Below are 16,747 nucleotides of genomic sequence, written 5' to 3'. Positions count from 1 at the left end.
GAGTGTACCCTAGATGCTTCATTCCCAGCCAGGTGCTTTAGAAGAGGACTTAGAGGATTTGGAGATGGAAAATGCTCTGAAGCATGAGAGTCTGAAAACTGTCCAGAAAAGAAATGACTGCATCTTTTTAAAACAGGAAATATGTTTGTTTACTTCTCCATAGAAATCTCTGGTGTGCTATTACTTTCATGGGGAAGGAAGAAAAGACCAATCGAAAAGAATGTTTTAAATATGTCTTTGTAGGAAATCTCCAGCTCTTTTGAAAGGGAGCAGTTACCCCATTTCATAAACTTACTGAATTCAATAATGCCATATGTGATTGTTGAAATCAGACTTGGGTAACCAGATAAAGCAAACTCACCATTTCTTCTGAAACCAAGTCAAGGAAAAAGAGCCAGCTTTTGTGTCTCAAGGCTACAAAACCAAAGTAAATGCAATTTTCAAAGTGACTCAGGCTGAAACAAGAATTGACAGGAGGAACGTTGATAGTGGAAAAAGCACTGTCCTGGAAGTCAGAGGACCTGAGTTCTAATCTAACCTCTGCCACCTGCCTGCTGGGTGATCTTGAACTAACTGATTAGTCAGTTGTGATGGTAGAATACAATAAGTGTTTGGATTATCATGCTAGCATGGAGAGGAAAGAGTGGATTCTAGAGATGCTGTGAAGATAGAATTGACAGGAATTTGTGGAAGAATGAATATGCAGGTTGAATCAATCAGTGGTATTAATTGAGCACTTACCATGTGCTGAGCACTGTGCTAAGTGCTTGGGGAGAGTACGATTAAAATAATAATAATAATTGTGGCATTAAGTACTTACTATCTACCAAGCACTGTACTGAAAAGTAGGGTAGATATAAGATTATGAAGTTCCACTTGAGGCTCACATTGTAAGTAGTAGAGAGAGCTGGTATTGAATCCCCATTCTGCAGATGAGGGAACTGAGGCCCAGAAAAGTTAAGTGACTTTCCCAAGGCCATGCAGCAGGGATGTGGAGGAGCTGGGATTTGAATCCAGGTCCTCTAACTCCAAGGCCTATGCTCTTTCTAGCAGGCTACACTGCTTCTCTACTACAACAGAGTTGGTAGACACATTCCCTACCCACAAGGTGCTTGCAGTCTAAAGGGATTGCAGACCAGAGAGTTGAATAAGGGAGGTGAGTCAAGGACAACACCAAGATTATGGACTCGTGAGATAAGGGAGGTGTAGGTGTATTCTACAGTGCTGGGGAAGACAGGGTTTTGGGTTAGAAGATGGGTTCTGTTTTTGATATGTTAAGTTTGAGGTGTCAGTGGGAGGCATGAGGGTAATGTGAATCTGTATAGAAGGAGAGTGGTAGAGGCTGGCGAGAGAAAGTTGGGAAGCATCCACAGTAGGAGTGAATGAGTCTGATCTTTCTGATGTTCCAACCTCCTGTCTTTCCCCTCTTCAGTCTATACTTCACTTTGGTGCCCGGATTACCTTTCTTCAGAAACGTTCTGGACATGTCACCCTCCTCAAAAATCTCCAGTAGTTGCCTATCAACTTCTGTATCCAAAAAAACCTCCTTTTTATTAACTTCATAGTTCTCCATCTCCTTACCCCTTACCTCACCTCCCTTCTCTCTACATGCCAGCCTACACACTCTGCTCCTCTGTTGCTAACTTCACTGTGCCTCATTCTCATTTGTACCAATGTTGACCCCGGCCCACGTCCTATCGAGGCCTGGAATGCTCTCCCCAATCCGCCAAACTAGCACATTTCCCGCTTCAAAGCCCTACTGAAAGTTACCTCCTCTAGGAGCCCTTTCCAGATTAAGCCCCACCTTTTCCTTTGCTCCCCCACCCTCCCCATTGCCCCAACTCACTCCCTTTGCTCTACTCCTTTCCCTGCCCCTCTGCACTTGTGTATATATGTACATATATATATTTAAAATTTTATTTATTATTAATGATGTCTATGTACCTATAATTCTCTTTATAATGACGCTACTAATGCCTGTTTACTTGTTTTGTTGTCTGTCTCCCCCCTTCTAGACTGTGAGCCCATTGTGGACAAGACTTTTCTCTATTTGTTGCTGAATTGTACTTCCCAAGCATTTAGTACAGTGCTCTGCACACAGTAAGCACTCAATAAATACTCAATAAATACGACTGAATGAATGAATGAATGAGTTCTCCAAAGGAGAGGGTGTAGATTAGAAAATAGGAGACCCAGACCTGAACTTTGAGGCACCACCACAGTGATGTGGTTGGAGACAGAGGAAGAGCCTGTTAAAAATTGGCCAGAGAGATAAGAGAACCACCAGGAAAGGACAGTGGCGGTGAAGTCAAGGTTAGATAGTGTTTCTGGGAGATAGGGTGGTCTGCATTGTCCAGGCAGCTTGAGAGGTCCACAGCAAATGATTATCTTTACATATTTCTGGTTGTGGAGGAACAGCTCTCACAGCCTTTCCAGGCTCTCACACAGCCAGGTGGTGATTACTAAGCAGAATCATAATCAATCAGTCAAATAGTATTTATTGAGCACTGACTGTGCAGAGCACTATTCCAAGTGCCCGAGAGACGACAGTGGAATGAGTAGGTATGGTCTCTGATATCAAGAAGCTAACAATCTAGTAGAAGTGCTTAAAGTGAACTATTCATCATCTCAAACAATTTAAAGATGCAATAAAACAAAGCCTCAGACAAAGCTGTGTCCTGGCTGAAAAGCAGAAGACAGTTGCTGAGGACAGATCAGAATGACATACTGCTCTCAAGAAAGGAGAGGCTGTTTTCAAGGGGGAAAAAAAGCTTTGCAAGGGACAAGAGACAAATAGGTGGAAGAGAAAACAGCACCGTGTAGCAACACAGTAAAGAATAATCATTTGGGGTTCACAAATGGCCAGGACTGCGAAACTAACATTGGCTTTTTCACCACACACACACTGAGGTGAATTTCAGTCAGTGATGTCATCTATTATGATGAATACTATATATAGCTGTAAGCCTACAGATTGACACATATTTTTGAAATAAAAAGCTTAGGTTTTCTTGGATGTGATTTAGTTTGCCCTTTCTCTTTATGGACTGCAATCCAGGTACAAGATGAGGGGCACTAACATTTGATCAGTTGATTATTATAACAAATCTTTAGTTTTGAGAAAATTCCTGGGGCAAAGAATGATTGGAAGCTCAGTACTCATGTTCTAGTTCCAAATTGAGTTATGGGCTTCTCCATATTATCAGTTCATGTCCTATTACTTCATGTTTAAACATGAGGGTTTATCTGAAATTCAGTTCTCAATTTCCTGGTAAAATTAGTCCTCTATACTTTCCAGGCCTGTTATCAACTCATGGGAAAATTTGAAATGGATTCGCAGTGAAACCACTTCCCATTTAGTGGCTTGTACTTTTTGAAATTATGAATGAAAAAGATGTTTCTTACATCCCTAATTCAGTTTGCATTTTACCTTACATTATTACTATTATTATTATTTTATTGTATTATTATGGTATTAAGTGTGTACTCTGTGTTAAGTAGTGTCTTGTGTCTGTGTCAAGGGCTGGGGTCTTGTGCCATCGAGCAGTCTCAGACCCGCAGCGAAGCCATGGACACATCTCTCCCAGGACACCCCACTTCCATCTGCAATTGGTAGTGGATCCATAGAATTTCCTTGGTAAAAATACGGAAGTGGCTTACCACTGCCTCCTTTTGCACAGTAAACTTGAATCGCTGTCCTGGACTCTCTCCTGTGCCACTGCTGCCCGGCACAGATGAGTTTTGACTTGTAGCAGATTGCCTTCCACTCGCTAGCCACTGGCCAAGCTAGGCGTGGAAGGGGCATGCCTCTGCTTGTTTCTCCCTCCGGTAGTCGAGACTGGTAGAGTACTGGAAACTGTCCAGGTGTGACCCTGAGACGGGAAGATGATCTAGAGGGTCTGAAAGACTAAATAATTCACAGAGTGTCAGCATGAAGCATGAGGCTTCCTAGTTTGATGCGCAGAACTGTTTAATAAGGCCACTAAGGCATCATTTATTGAAATGGAATACAGTTAACTTTCAGTTACACCTACTAATGGAAGGGGGAAGTAATGCAAATAACACAAAACATTTAGGCAATGGGAGGGGAGGATTTAGGAATTTTCTGTATAATGGAACAAGGGGCTCCTAGAAGTAGCCACAGTCATTCATGCAATTGTATTTATTGGATGCTTGTGTGCAAAGCACTGTATTAAACGCTTGGGAGAGTCCAATACAACAAGAAACAGACATATTCCCCACCCAAAACATGCTCACAGCCTAGAGGGGGAGACAGACATTAATATAAACAGATTTTGGGTGCACTCAACACCCTAAGCTGTATAAGCTTCACCAGTTAACACTAACATCCATGTTAATTCAATTATACTTTCTTTTGAACTACTTGTGTAAATATTTTTATGTTTGTCTTGCATGTCAAAGTATAAGCTCCTTCTGGGCAGGGAATGTGCCACTTTATCCTGTTCTTCCCTAGCACCTGGTACTGTGCACTGCACCAGATAGGCACTCAGTATATATACTATTGTCTGAAACTGGTGGCTTTTCCTAGCACTGCTTGTTGTCCTCAGTATGGGTGCCTCTCCCTCCTTCCATTTTTCTTCCCTCCTTAAGGACTTTCCTCCAGCCTTCTGGCCAGGAGCAAGGGAGATTGGGAGGGGCAGCAGTATTGGGCACAAGGGCGGTGGTAATTACAAGTTAACCAGGTTCAACACAGTCCTTGTTCCACATGGGGCTCACAGTCTAAGTGAGAGGGAGAACAGGTATTGAATCCCCTTCCTATAGATGAGAAAATTAAGACACAAAGAAGTTGTGGCTTGTCCAGGTTGACACAGCAGGCAACTCGAAGAACTGGGTTTAGAACCCAAGTCCTCTGATAGCCAAGCTCATATGCTCTTTCTACTAGGCCACACTGTTCCTCACTGTTAACCATTTTTTTGTGCCTCAAAACCCCCACATCTGAAGCATCATTCTCAATGGTATTTATTGAGCACTTAGTATGTGCAGAACACTGTACTAAGCACTTGAGAGACCATAATACAACAGAATTGGCAGAGTTGTCCACAACGAGCTTGAAATCTTGCTTTCCTGTTTGTATCAATGTGGAGCAGAGTAAAACCCTAAATTGAACAGTTAGAGTTGGAGAAAGAGGAGTTTGAATCAACCAGATTTGTTGTAGTCAATATTTTTTACATGAAAGAACAAGAGGATGTCTTGTCAGTTGAGAAACAGCAGTTTTAAATTGGTACTATTCTGAATAAATAGGTTTTATTGTATGTAGTCATGTTTCATGCCAAATTCGTACTGAGAGAAAGCAAGAACACTAATGACCAGAGTCTGCTGCCTTGTTTGCAGCTACTGGCTGCTGAGAAGGAATGATGCCCGGTAATTGATATGCCTTGCCATTGTAGAAAAAAGGTCTTTCCTTCTGCAAGGAAAATAGCTTTTAAGTATTTGTCTAAGAATTGTGAGTTCTGCTTTATGCAAGCTTCTTGAATGAGGCAGATTTGACAATAAGCAGTTGATGAAAATCAATGGCTGTGTCTTTTTTTTTTTTTCAACGCCTTTTAAAAGTCTGAGCCCAGTAGGGCATGAAAATGAGGGTAGGACTGAGAGAACACTGGTGATCAAAAGCGAGAGCTGTCCAGAGATTTGTAGACTTTGATAACACTCTGCACGCCTTATCACAATTCAGAGTTGTATTGGAGAGGGTGTGTTTTATACAGTTTGCTGTTCCTGATGCCATCACCAATTATTAATGCTCTTTGATGTTATTAAGCAAAATCAGTCTCTCCTGTCTCCCGCCCTCAGCCCCTCAGGCATTGTCTTACACTGTCAAGTCACATATCCATAATTAATTTATATTAATGTGTCTCCCTCTCCAGAGTGTAAGCACGTGGTGGCCAGTGAATGAATCTACCACCTTTGTTATATTGTACTCTCCCAAGCACTTAGTACAGAGCTCTGCATACAGTAAAAGCTCAATAAATATGATCAATTCCCTACCTTTTTACAGATAAGTTTTCAGTTCTACACCAGTGAGGGTCCCCACCTGGCTGAGCATACATCTGAAGAAGATCTGGAGAGCAAGCCACCTACACATGAAGCAGTTTGCAGAAATCTCCTGCTAGCTCTGCTGTTATGATGCCTTTCATTTCTTCTAGCCTGCAAATTATGAGAGACATCCGATAGAGCTAAATATAAACCTGATGTTTTCCTTAGTGCTGTTTATTGGTTCTATTATTTTTCCTGCTTAAAATACTGCAGTTCTAAAACAAATTAAATCACAGAATGGGGGCAGAATGGTGAAAAGGAGTCACTAGAGTCACCCTATTTCTGTATTTTGTGAACAGAAACATTACCATTTCATATATTCTTAATGAAACAATAACAGAACAAAAAGAGGCACCTCATTTTTGATCCTTAATTGTGCTTCCTGAGATGTGTGATGCTAATTCTTCCCAACTGCAGTTTGGCATGAACACTGGAGATGACAACCCACTGAATTAACTCTGGGTGTTAATGGAAGGCACAGCTGTGCTGGCCTCTAGGGCAGTAGGTCTATCAAGCTTTGCTGGGATCTGGGAAAGTGATTCCTATCTCTAGAGCGAGTTGAGCAGAAATCCATTTCTTTATACAGGCTGGTGGTGGGCTGACAGGAAGGTGGAACCAAAGGAGGCATAGAGGGGGCAGTAGGATGCTGAAGAAAAGAGGAGAAAAAAGGGAGGGAGGGAGGAATGACATGGAGCTGTGTTCTGCCTTTAATGTCTGAGTAACCAAGAAGCGAACCCTGGGGTCCATTGTAGAAAAAATGGCTCTTTGGACTCCATTAGCTTCTGAAATGTGGCAGATGCTGAGACTGGGCCTCAAGGCCCAGCTTGATGGCCAGGGTAGCTGCCTCAAGAACCGGCCTGCAGCAACCATGAGTCATTTAGTCCCAACCCTCCTCCCAGCTTCCTTCTTCCTTACACGGCCTCCCCCTTTGCTTTTTCTTAAGCATTTTGGTGACATGAACACATCCCGAAGAACTCGAAGCAGCAAGATAGGCAAAACCTGAAATTTTAGGACTGCCCACTTTAAATTAGACTGCTTGTGAGTGCCTCTTATTGGAATCCTGTAGCTGGGGTATTGTGGGAGCCAGAGAAGGAATGCTCTGTTTTCCTTCCATTCTCTGACCTATGTGTCTAATATTTTCCAGCACATAGCTGGCTGACCTGCAAAATCTAGCCCAGAGTCTTCAAGCACATCAAACCTGGAATTCATTCTGCATCTTTCTAGTAACAAGGACATCCAAGAAATGTTGGACACCATAAAGGTGGAAAAAATGAAAGGAATAGTTGTACCACAATACAAAAATATAGTATGTCCATAACTGGAATAGGGTATGACATTTTACTAAGGATATAGGCTGCAAAACGCTTAGAGAAGGGCACCTAAGCTAATTGAGAATGTAAAGCAGTTTCCATAGGAAGATAGCATTAGAAGACTAAGACTCTTCAATCTGAAAAGAAAGGAATAAAAAGACTTGGGCTTGTGGGGGCTTTGGCTGTACCCCATCGTGACCTTAGCAACATGGCCACTGATTGAGGTCTTCTGAAGATAACATCCAAAATAAATGATCCCTAAATAGTTGCCACTCATGTGTCCATCACAGGAGACAGTGGCCCTGGCATTGCCCTGGGGTGTCTGCCACCTCACCCCCTCCCTCTGCTCTGACAATGTGTATTCCTTGCAGCCACTGCAAATTCTGTGCTCTGTTCCTCTAGACTGTAAGCTCTCTGTGGTCAGGGAATGTGTCCGTTTATTGTTTTGTGCTCTCCCAAGTGCTTAATACAGTGCTCTACACACAGTAAGGGCTCAGTAAATACAATTGACTGACTGTCAAGGAGAGGGTGGTAGGTGGAGAAGAGATGATTGTTCTCCCCTTCTTTAAAGTTTTGTTGAAGGCACACCTCTTCCAAGAGGCCTAACCATATTAGCCCCCTTGATTTCCACTTCTCCCACTTCCTTCTGCATCAACCTGACTTGCTCTCCTTGTTCTTCCCCCGTCTCAGCCCCACAGCACTTATGTACATATTTGTAATTTTTTTTGTATTGATGTCTGTCTCCCCACTCTAGACTGTAAGCTCGTTGGGGATGGGGAATGTATCCATTTATCATTGTATTGTGCTTTCCCAAGAACTTAGTACAGTGTTCTGCACACAGTAAGCGCTCAATAAATAGGACTGAATGAATGAATGAGAAGAGGGGAGGGGAGAGCAAAGACCAGTTGGTCTTCAGTTCTGGTCTCCTGGTCCTCCCACGTATCTACCATCCCATGTCCTCCTGGCTGAGCCCTGACCCAGAGATAAAGCAGCCTGTAATGGTCTACTCCCTGACTGAGTTCCAGCATGGCTGGCTGAGGATGGAGTCGCTGACTGAACTCAGGTGGGGAATAACTGAACATGTACAAAGCTTTTGGTACAACTGCACTGAGGTATATTTTAATCAATCAGTGGTATTTATTGAGCACTTAGTGTTTACAGAGCATGACACTAAGCTCTTGGTAGAATATAACACATGAAAAGCAGTACAAGAGTACATGAGAAACATCATGATGTAGTGGATAGAGCAAGGACCTGGAAGTCAGAAGGTCATGGGTTCTAATCCTGTCTCGGCCAAGTCACTTCGCTTCTCTGTGCCTCATTTACCTCATCTGTAAATGGGGATTAACACTGTAAACTGCATCCAACCTGATTTGCTTGTATCCACTCCAGATTTTAGTATAGTGCCTGGCACATAGTAAGCACTTAAATGCCATTATTATTATTATTATTATTATTAATATAACAGAGTTGGTAGACAAATTCCTTGTCCATAAGGAGCTTACAATGTAGAGGGGGAGACAGACATTAAAATAAATTACAGATCTGTACATAAGTGCTGGAGGGGTGAGGGAGAAGTGAATATCAAGTGCTTAAAGGTTATAGATTCAAGCGCAACATTTTAACATTTAATGAATGATTCATATTTGCAATTTGATTGTGTATCTTAATATGTCAACTCTATGTGTATAATCACTTTCTAAAAATATATTTATCCTTTGATTCATTTTTAGGATTTTGGAGGAAAATAATATCGTGCTTTACATCATTTCCCATAGGAAACTATGCTTTGTTTTGTGCAACAGACCGAAGGAAACCAGGGGGAAATTTTACTATTTAGTGACCCAAGAGACAGGTTGGGGCAGCCATAATTGGTTAGGCCAGGCCTCAAATAACAGTTGCTAATGAAAAAAGGTTGGACCATGTCTGCAGAGCAGATCCAGAGCTGAGAGATGAGTCTCCATTGGTGTTCACTTGGCAAGGTGTGGAGAAGTCATGCTGGAGTCCCATAGCTGGGGGCAGGAAGAAAAGTCCAGTTATATTGTGAACTTGCTGTGGGACAGGGATTGTGTCCAAGTGGATTATTTTGTATCTATCCCAGTGCTTGGGAAGCAGCATGGCATAGTGAATAATAATAATGATGGTATTTGTTAAGCACTTACTGTGTGTCAAGCACTGTTCTAAGCACTGGGGTAGATACAAGGTAATCAGTTTGTCCCACTTGGGGCTCACAATCTTAATCCCCATTTTACAAATGAGGTTACTGAGGCACACAGAAGTGAAATGACTTGCCCAAAGTCACACAGCTGACAAGTGCAGGAGCCGGGATAGAGCTTGGACCTGGGAGACAGAAAATCATGAGTGTCACTTGTTTGCTGTGTGACCTTGGGCAAGTCACTTCATGTCTCTGTGTCTCATTTACCTCATCTGTAAAATGGGGATTAAGACTGTGAGCACCACACGAGATAACCTGATTACTTTGTATCTACCTCAGTGCTTAGAAAAGTGTGTGGCACATGATAAGTGCTTAACAAATACCATAACAATAATAATAATGAATGTTATATTGAATAAAATGTACTTAAACAATTGCTCTTTTTAAAATAAATTTACTTGAAATTCCTGGAATCCTTGAGAACGGAAGCCTATTTTAAAGCAGTGAGGAGGATGATTGAGTCTAGGCAAACCACAGTTAGGTAGATCCCATTCCAGGTAACTCCAAGATGGAAACATTTCTTCACATCAGCTCTGTAAGCTTATAAAGTTTAGGGTTAAAATTATTCAATCAATCAGTGGTATTTGAGAACCTACTGTGTACAAAGCTTGGAAGAGTGTAACCTCTCCCCTCAAGAATGTTAGAATCCAACAGCTGAAACACTTGCCAAATAAATCATTGCTAGTTAGAAGAGGATGGAGAGCTGGATCTGTGGATGATTAAGTGCTTCAATAGTAGAGTAAGTCCCTATGTTGGGTGATGGGCATCTATGTGATAGGTGGGTGAGACTGAAGAGGTAGTTTGAGGGCACATGACCAGGGAGAAGAAAAATTAAAAAAGAATGCAACAGGAGAGACACAGAAGGTTTCTTTTTTTTCCCTGTGGCATTTGTTAAACACATTATGAGTCAGGCATTGTACTGAGCACTGGGGTAGATGCAAATTAATCAGGTTGGATACCACCCCTGTCTCACAAAGGACTCACAATCTTAATTCCCATTTTGTAGATGAGGTAACTGAGGCACAGAGAAGTTAACTGACTTGCCCAAAGTCACACAGCAGACAAGTGGTGCAGCTGGGACTAGAACTCAGATCCTTCTGAGTCCCAGGTCCTTCTGTTCTCTCCACTAGGCCATGCTGATTCTCTTGGCCACCACAGTGAGGTAGTGGACATTGCTTGGCCACTGCAGGGACAAGGCAGTGTCAAGTCTCTCCTTTTCCCCCTCAGTGAGTTGGGTGTGGTGGGGAGGGTCCTCCTGGCTCCTGCCCTCCTCCCCCCAACCCCCCATGAATAACCTGGTAGGGCTACCTGGTCCTGGCTACAAGGACTGACTATAGGTGATTTCACCCATCCTCTCCAATCAATTGTATTTACTGAGTACTTACTATAGTCAGAACACTGTACTAAGTTCTTGGGAGAGTATGATAAAGCAGAGTTGGTAGACACAATCCCTGCCCATAACAAGTTTTCAATCTAGAGGGGAGACAGACATTAATAGAAATAAATAAATTATAGATATACAGATTGGTGCTGTCCAGTCTCTGGCTTAGAATGCCCTCCGTTTTCATATCTTACAGACAATTGCCCTTTCCATATTCAAAGCCTTACTGAAAGCACATCACCTCCAAGAGGACTTACCTCACTAGCCCCTCATTTCCTCTTTTCCCACTCCCTTCTGCATTACCCAGACCCATAGCAGTTATGAATGTATCTGTGATTTAATTATATATATATTAATGCCTGTCTTCTCCTCTAGACTGTAAGCTCATAGTGGGCAAGGAATGTGTCCGCTTATTGTTGTGTTGCTCTCTCCCAAGGGTTTAGTACAGTGATCTGCACACAGTAAGTGCTCAATGAATATGATTGATTAAATGGAGCAAGTCAGAGTGACACAGGAGGGAAATGCAGCATTTGCAGTCCTAGGGTGGAGGTGATTTATGAGCTCAGACTTGTGTGTGTGGTGGTGAGGGAGGCGTAAGGAGGGGCAGCATGCTCTTGTGCTACGTGCTCCTCAGAGTGTAGCAGGCTATCCTCAGAACAGGGAAGAAGGGGGAGGATCTCCTCCCCTCACCCTGTCCCTTCCTCCTTCCCCTCCCTCCTATTCTGCGTTGGCTTCAATCTGCTAGGTTAAGGGTGAGAAGGGAGAGGGAAGAGGAGAAATTCTGGCAAAAGCCACTTGGTCACAACAGGGACATAATAATGATGGCATCTGGTGCTTACTATGTGCCAAGCACTGTTCTAAGCTCTTGGGGGTGGGGCTTGGGGGGTGGTACAAAGTAATCAGGTTGTGCCACGTGAGGCTCACAGTCTTAATCCTCATTTTACAGATGAGGTAACTGAGGCACAAAGAAGTTAAACGACTTTCCCAAAGTCACACAGCTGACAAGTGGTGGAGGCAGGATTAGAACCCATGACCTCTGACTCCCAAGCCCGTGCTCTTTCCACTGAGTCATGCTGCTTCTCAAGCCATGGAAGCCCTCCAGCAATGGTCCCCCTTTACTCCTGCTCCTCTCAAGGGCTACCTGACAGATCGAAGGTCACCTGGTCCTGGTTGCCTGCCTAAGCAGGTACAGCAAAACGAGGCCCCCACAGCCCCCGATGCCTCTACGGCCATACCCAATGGTCATATAGTAACACTATCTTCATGGGGTACTATGGAATCAAAATCAATCAACCGTATTTGTTGAGGGCTTTCTGAATCCAGAGCACTAAGCTCTTGGGAGGGTAAAATACAGAAGAGTTGGTAGATACATTCCAATTAAGCATATGTAATGAGTGCTTACAGTACTGTGAGCCCCACGTGGCACAACCTTATTACCTTGAATCCATCCTAGCACTTAGAACAGTCCTTGGCACATAGTAAGCACTTAAATGTCATCTTCATCATCATTGCCATCATTGTACTAAGGGCTTGGGAAAGTACAACACAAACAATATAAAAGACATATTCCCTGCCCACAGCTAGCTACCACTTTCAAGGGGGAAACACACTCATTTATATAAATTGAATATTTGTACATAAGTGCTGTGGGGCTGGAGAGGGGTGCAAGAGACCCAGTCAGGGCGATGCAGAAGGGAGAGGGAAAAGAGGAAGTGGCTTAGGGAAGGTCTCTTGGAGAAGAAATGTGTTCAATAAGGCTTTGAAGGTGAGGACAGTATTGTCTGTCAGATATGAAAAAGGAGGGCATTCCAGGCCAGAGGCAGGATGTGGGCAAGAGGTTGGGGCCAAGACCATCCTTCCCGTCTCTCAGGCCCGCAACCTTGGTGTCATCTTTGACTCTGCTCTCTCGTTCACCCCACACATCCAATCCGTTACCAAAACCTGCTGGTCTCACCTTTATAATATCGCCAAGATCCGCCCTTTTCTCTCCACCCAAATGGCTACCTTATTGCTACGGGCTCTCATAATATCCCGGCTAGACTACTGTGTCAGCCTTCTCTCTGATCTCCCTTCCTCCTCTCTCGCCCCGCTCCAGTCTATTCTTCATTCCACTACCCAGCTCATCTTCCTGCAGAAACGCTCTGGGCATGTCACTCCCCTTCTTAAACACTTCCAGTGGTTGCCTATCAACCTCCGCACTAAACAAAAACTTCTCACTCTAGGCTTCAAGGCTCTCCATCACCTTGCCCCTTCCTACCTCACCTCCCTTCTCTCTTTCTACTGCCCACCCCGCACCCTCCGCTCCTCTGCCACCCACCTCCTCACCGTCCCCCGTTCTCGCATATCCCACCGTCGACCCCTGGGCCACGTCCTCCCGCGGTCCTGAATGCCCTCCCTCCTCACCTCTGCCAAACTAATTCTCTTCCCCTCTTCAAAACCCTACTTAAAACTCACCTCCTTCAAGAGGCCTTCCCAGACTGAGCTCCCCTTTTCCCTCTGCTCCCTCTACCCCCCCTTCACCTCTCCACAGCTAAACCCTCTTCTCCCCCCTTTCCCTCTGCTCCTCCCCCCTCCCTTCCCATCCCCTCAGCACTGTACTCATCCACTCAACTGTATATATCTTCATCACCCTATTTATTTTGTTAATGAGATGTACATCACCCTGATTCTATTTATTTGCTATTGCTTTAATGAAATGTTCTTCCCCTTGATTCTATTTATTGCCATTGTTCTTGTCTGTCTCCCCCGATTAGACTGTAAGCCCGTCAAAGGGCAGGGACTGTCTCTGTTACCGATTTGTACATTCCAAGCACTTAGTACAGTGCTCTGCACATAGTAAGCACTCTATAAATACTATTGAATGAATGAATGAAGATAAACAAGATTGAGGTACTGAGAGTAGGTTGGCATTAGAGGAGTGAAGTGTGTGGGCTAGAGGAGAGTAGTGAGGAGAGGTAGGAGGATACAAGGTAACTAAGTGCTTTAAAGTCTATAAGGAGTTTCTGTTTGTTGTGGAGGTAGATGGGCAACCACTGGAGGTTCTTGAGGAGAGGGGGAAACGCAGACTGAACATTTGTGTAGAAAAATGATCTGGGCAGGTGAAGTTTGAATTGGATTGGGGGAAGTCAGGAGGCAGGGATGGAGGTCAGCAAGGAGGCTGATACAGTATTCTATGTGGGATAGGATAAGTGCATGGCTTAGTGGAAAGAGCACAGGTTTGGGAGTCAGAGTTTGTGAGTTCTAATCCTGGCTCTGCCACTTGTCAGCTGTGTGACCTTGGGGAAGTCACTTCACTTCTCTCAATTTACTCATTTGTAAAATGGGGATTAAGACTGTGAGCCCCACTTGGACAACGTGATTATCTTGTGTCTACTCCAGTGCTTAGAACAGTGCTTGGTACATAGTAAACACTTAATAAATACCATAATAATTATTATTATTATAAGTGCTTGGATTAATTTGGTAACAGTTTGGTTCAAGAGGAGAGGGTGGATTTTAGCAATCTTGTGAAGGTTGATCCAATAGGACTTAGTGTCAGCTTTAATATGTGGGTCGGATTAGAGAGAAGAGTCAGGGATAATGGTAAGGTTAAAGACTTGTGAAACAGGAAGGATGGCAGTGTTGTCTACAGTGATGGGAAAGTCAGGGGAAGGACAGGGTTTGGGTGGTATGATATGTTCTATTTTGGACATGTTAAATTTAAGTTGATGGCAGCACATCCAAGTACAGATGTCTTGAAGGCAGGAGGAGATGCAAGACTGCAGAAAGGGAGAGAGATCAGGGCTGGAGATATAGATTTGGGAATCCTCTGCATAGAGGTTGTAGTTGAAGCCATGGGAGCAAATGAGTTACCCAAAGGAGTGGGTGTAGATGGAGAATAGAAGGGAACCTGGAACTGAACCTTGAGGGACACTCACAGATATGGGGTGATAGGCACAGGAGGAGCCCGTGAAAGAGACTGGGAATGAATGGCCAGAGAGAGAGAGGAGAACTGGGAGAAGACAGGGTCAGTGAATCCAAGGTTGGATAATGTTTCCAGGAGAAGGGAGTGGTCGACAGTGTTGAAGGCAACTGAGAGGTTGAGGAGGATTAGGATGGAATAGAGGCCCTTATATTTGATGAGAAGGAGATCATTTGTGACTTTCTAGAGTGTGATTTCTGCTGAGTGAAGGGTACGGAAGCCAGATTGAAGGGGTCAAGGAGAGAATTATAGGAGAGGAACTTGAGACAGTGGGTGTAGACCACCTGTTCAAGGAGTTTGGAGAGGTATGTTAGAATACATGAATGGAAGGGAGATGGGTTGATAACTGGAGGGAACTGTGGTGTCAAGGAGGATTTTTTAAGATAGGAGAGACATAGGCAGGTTGGAAAGCAGCAGAGAAGAAGTCACTGAAGAGCAAAAAATTGAAAATGGCAGTCAGGGATGAAGGAAGGGACAGGGCAACTGTTTTGATATGGAGCGAAGGGGTGGGGTTGGATGCTTAGGTGGAGGGGGTGGATTTTGAGAGATACCAGGAGATCTCCTCTTGAGATACAGCTGGGAAGGATGGGAGAGTTGCAGAAGGGGCAGGAAGAAGGAGGGAGTGGAAAAGAGTGGAGGAGATTTTAGGGAGATCCTTCCTGATAGTTTCAATTTTTTTCAATAAAATGGTAGTCAGGTCATTAGAGGCAAGAGATGGGGACACAGAGGGATGGGAATTGAAGGAGTTAAATGTCTGGAACAACCAGTGAAGACAATGGGAATGGGTGTCAATGAGAATGGAGAAATTATTTGCTGGGCAGAGTTAAAGAACACAAGGTTGAAATTGAAATGGACAAGGAAGGCCTGATATCTAAATTTCTGCCAGTAGCACTCTGCTGTTTGTGCACAGTGGTGAAGGAAGAGGACTGTGGAGGTGATTTAGGATTGTGGGTAGTCTTATGAGATGGAAGAAGGGATAGGGAAGCTAGTGAGTTGAATTCAATAGAGAGGGAGTCCATTTTGTAATTAAGGGAAGGTAGTTTGAATTATTGAGGCTAAATAGGGCACAATAACTTGAGAAAATTGTATGGGGTCAAAAGATTGGAGGTCTCTGTGGGAGAACAAGACAGATTTGTTGGGAGTAAGTGTGTGGGAGAGAAGTTTGTGGGATTTCAGAGTTTGGTACAGTGACTGGAGATGATGAGTTCAAATACGTTTCCAAGTCTGTGAGTGGGAGAACTAGGGTGGAGCAGGTTGGTGGAGTTGAGGAGTGACAGGAAGTGGGTAGTGGAAGTGTTGCCAGGAACATCTATGTGGACATTAACATCCCCAAGGAACAATACAGCAAAGGAGAAAGAAGGAATGTGTGAAGGGGATAAAAATGGTTAAAAATGTTGGAGGTGGGGCCTCGTGGGTGGTAGATAACCGTGACTAGTATCAGGAGGGGGTGGTAGAGGTGGATGATATGGGCTTCAAAAGTAGGGAAAAAGAGGGATGGAGGAGGTGGAATGGTGTGAAAAAGGCACTGGGGAGCCAGAAGGAAACCAGTTCCTCTTCCTTTCCCAGTGAGTCTTGGGGAGCGGGTGAAGGTGAGGCCATATCTAGAGAGAGCAGCAGAGGAGACCCTGTCTCCTGGGGAGAGTCAGGTTTCAGTGATGGTGAAGAGGAGCAGTGATTGGGTCAGCAACAGGTGAAGGATGAACAGGAACCTATCCATGATGGAGCTGGGGGTGGTTCCATAGGTCACACTTGGCTGAGGCCACACTTGGCTGAGGCTGGGAGGGAGGGGGGCACGGTTGTGAGGGAGGGGCCAGCATTAGGTGTGGGGT

This window comes from Ornithorhynchus anatinus, chromosome 1 (assembly GCF_004115215.2).
Source record: "Ornithorhynchus anatinus isolate Pmale09 chromosome 1, mOrnAna1.pri.v4, whole genome shotgun sequence".
Taxonomy (NCBI): Eukaryota; Metazoa; Chordata; class Mammalia; order Monotremata; family Ornithorhynchidae; genus Ornithorhynchus; species Ornithorhynchus anatinus.
This window is presented reverse-complemented; position numbering follows the sequence as displayed.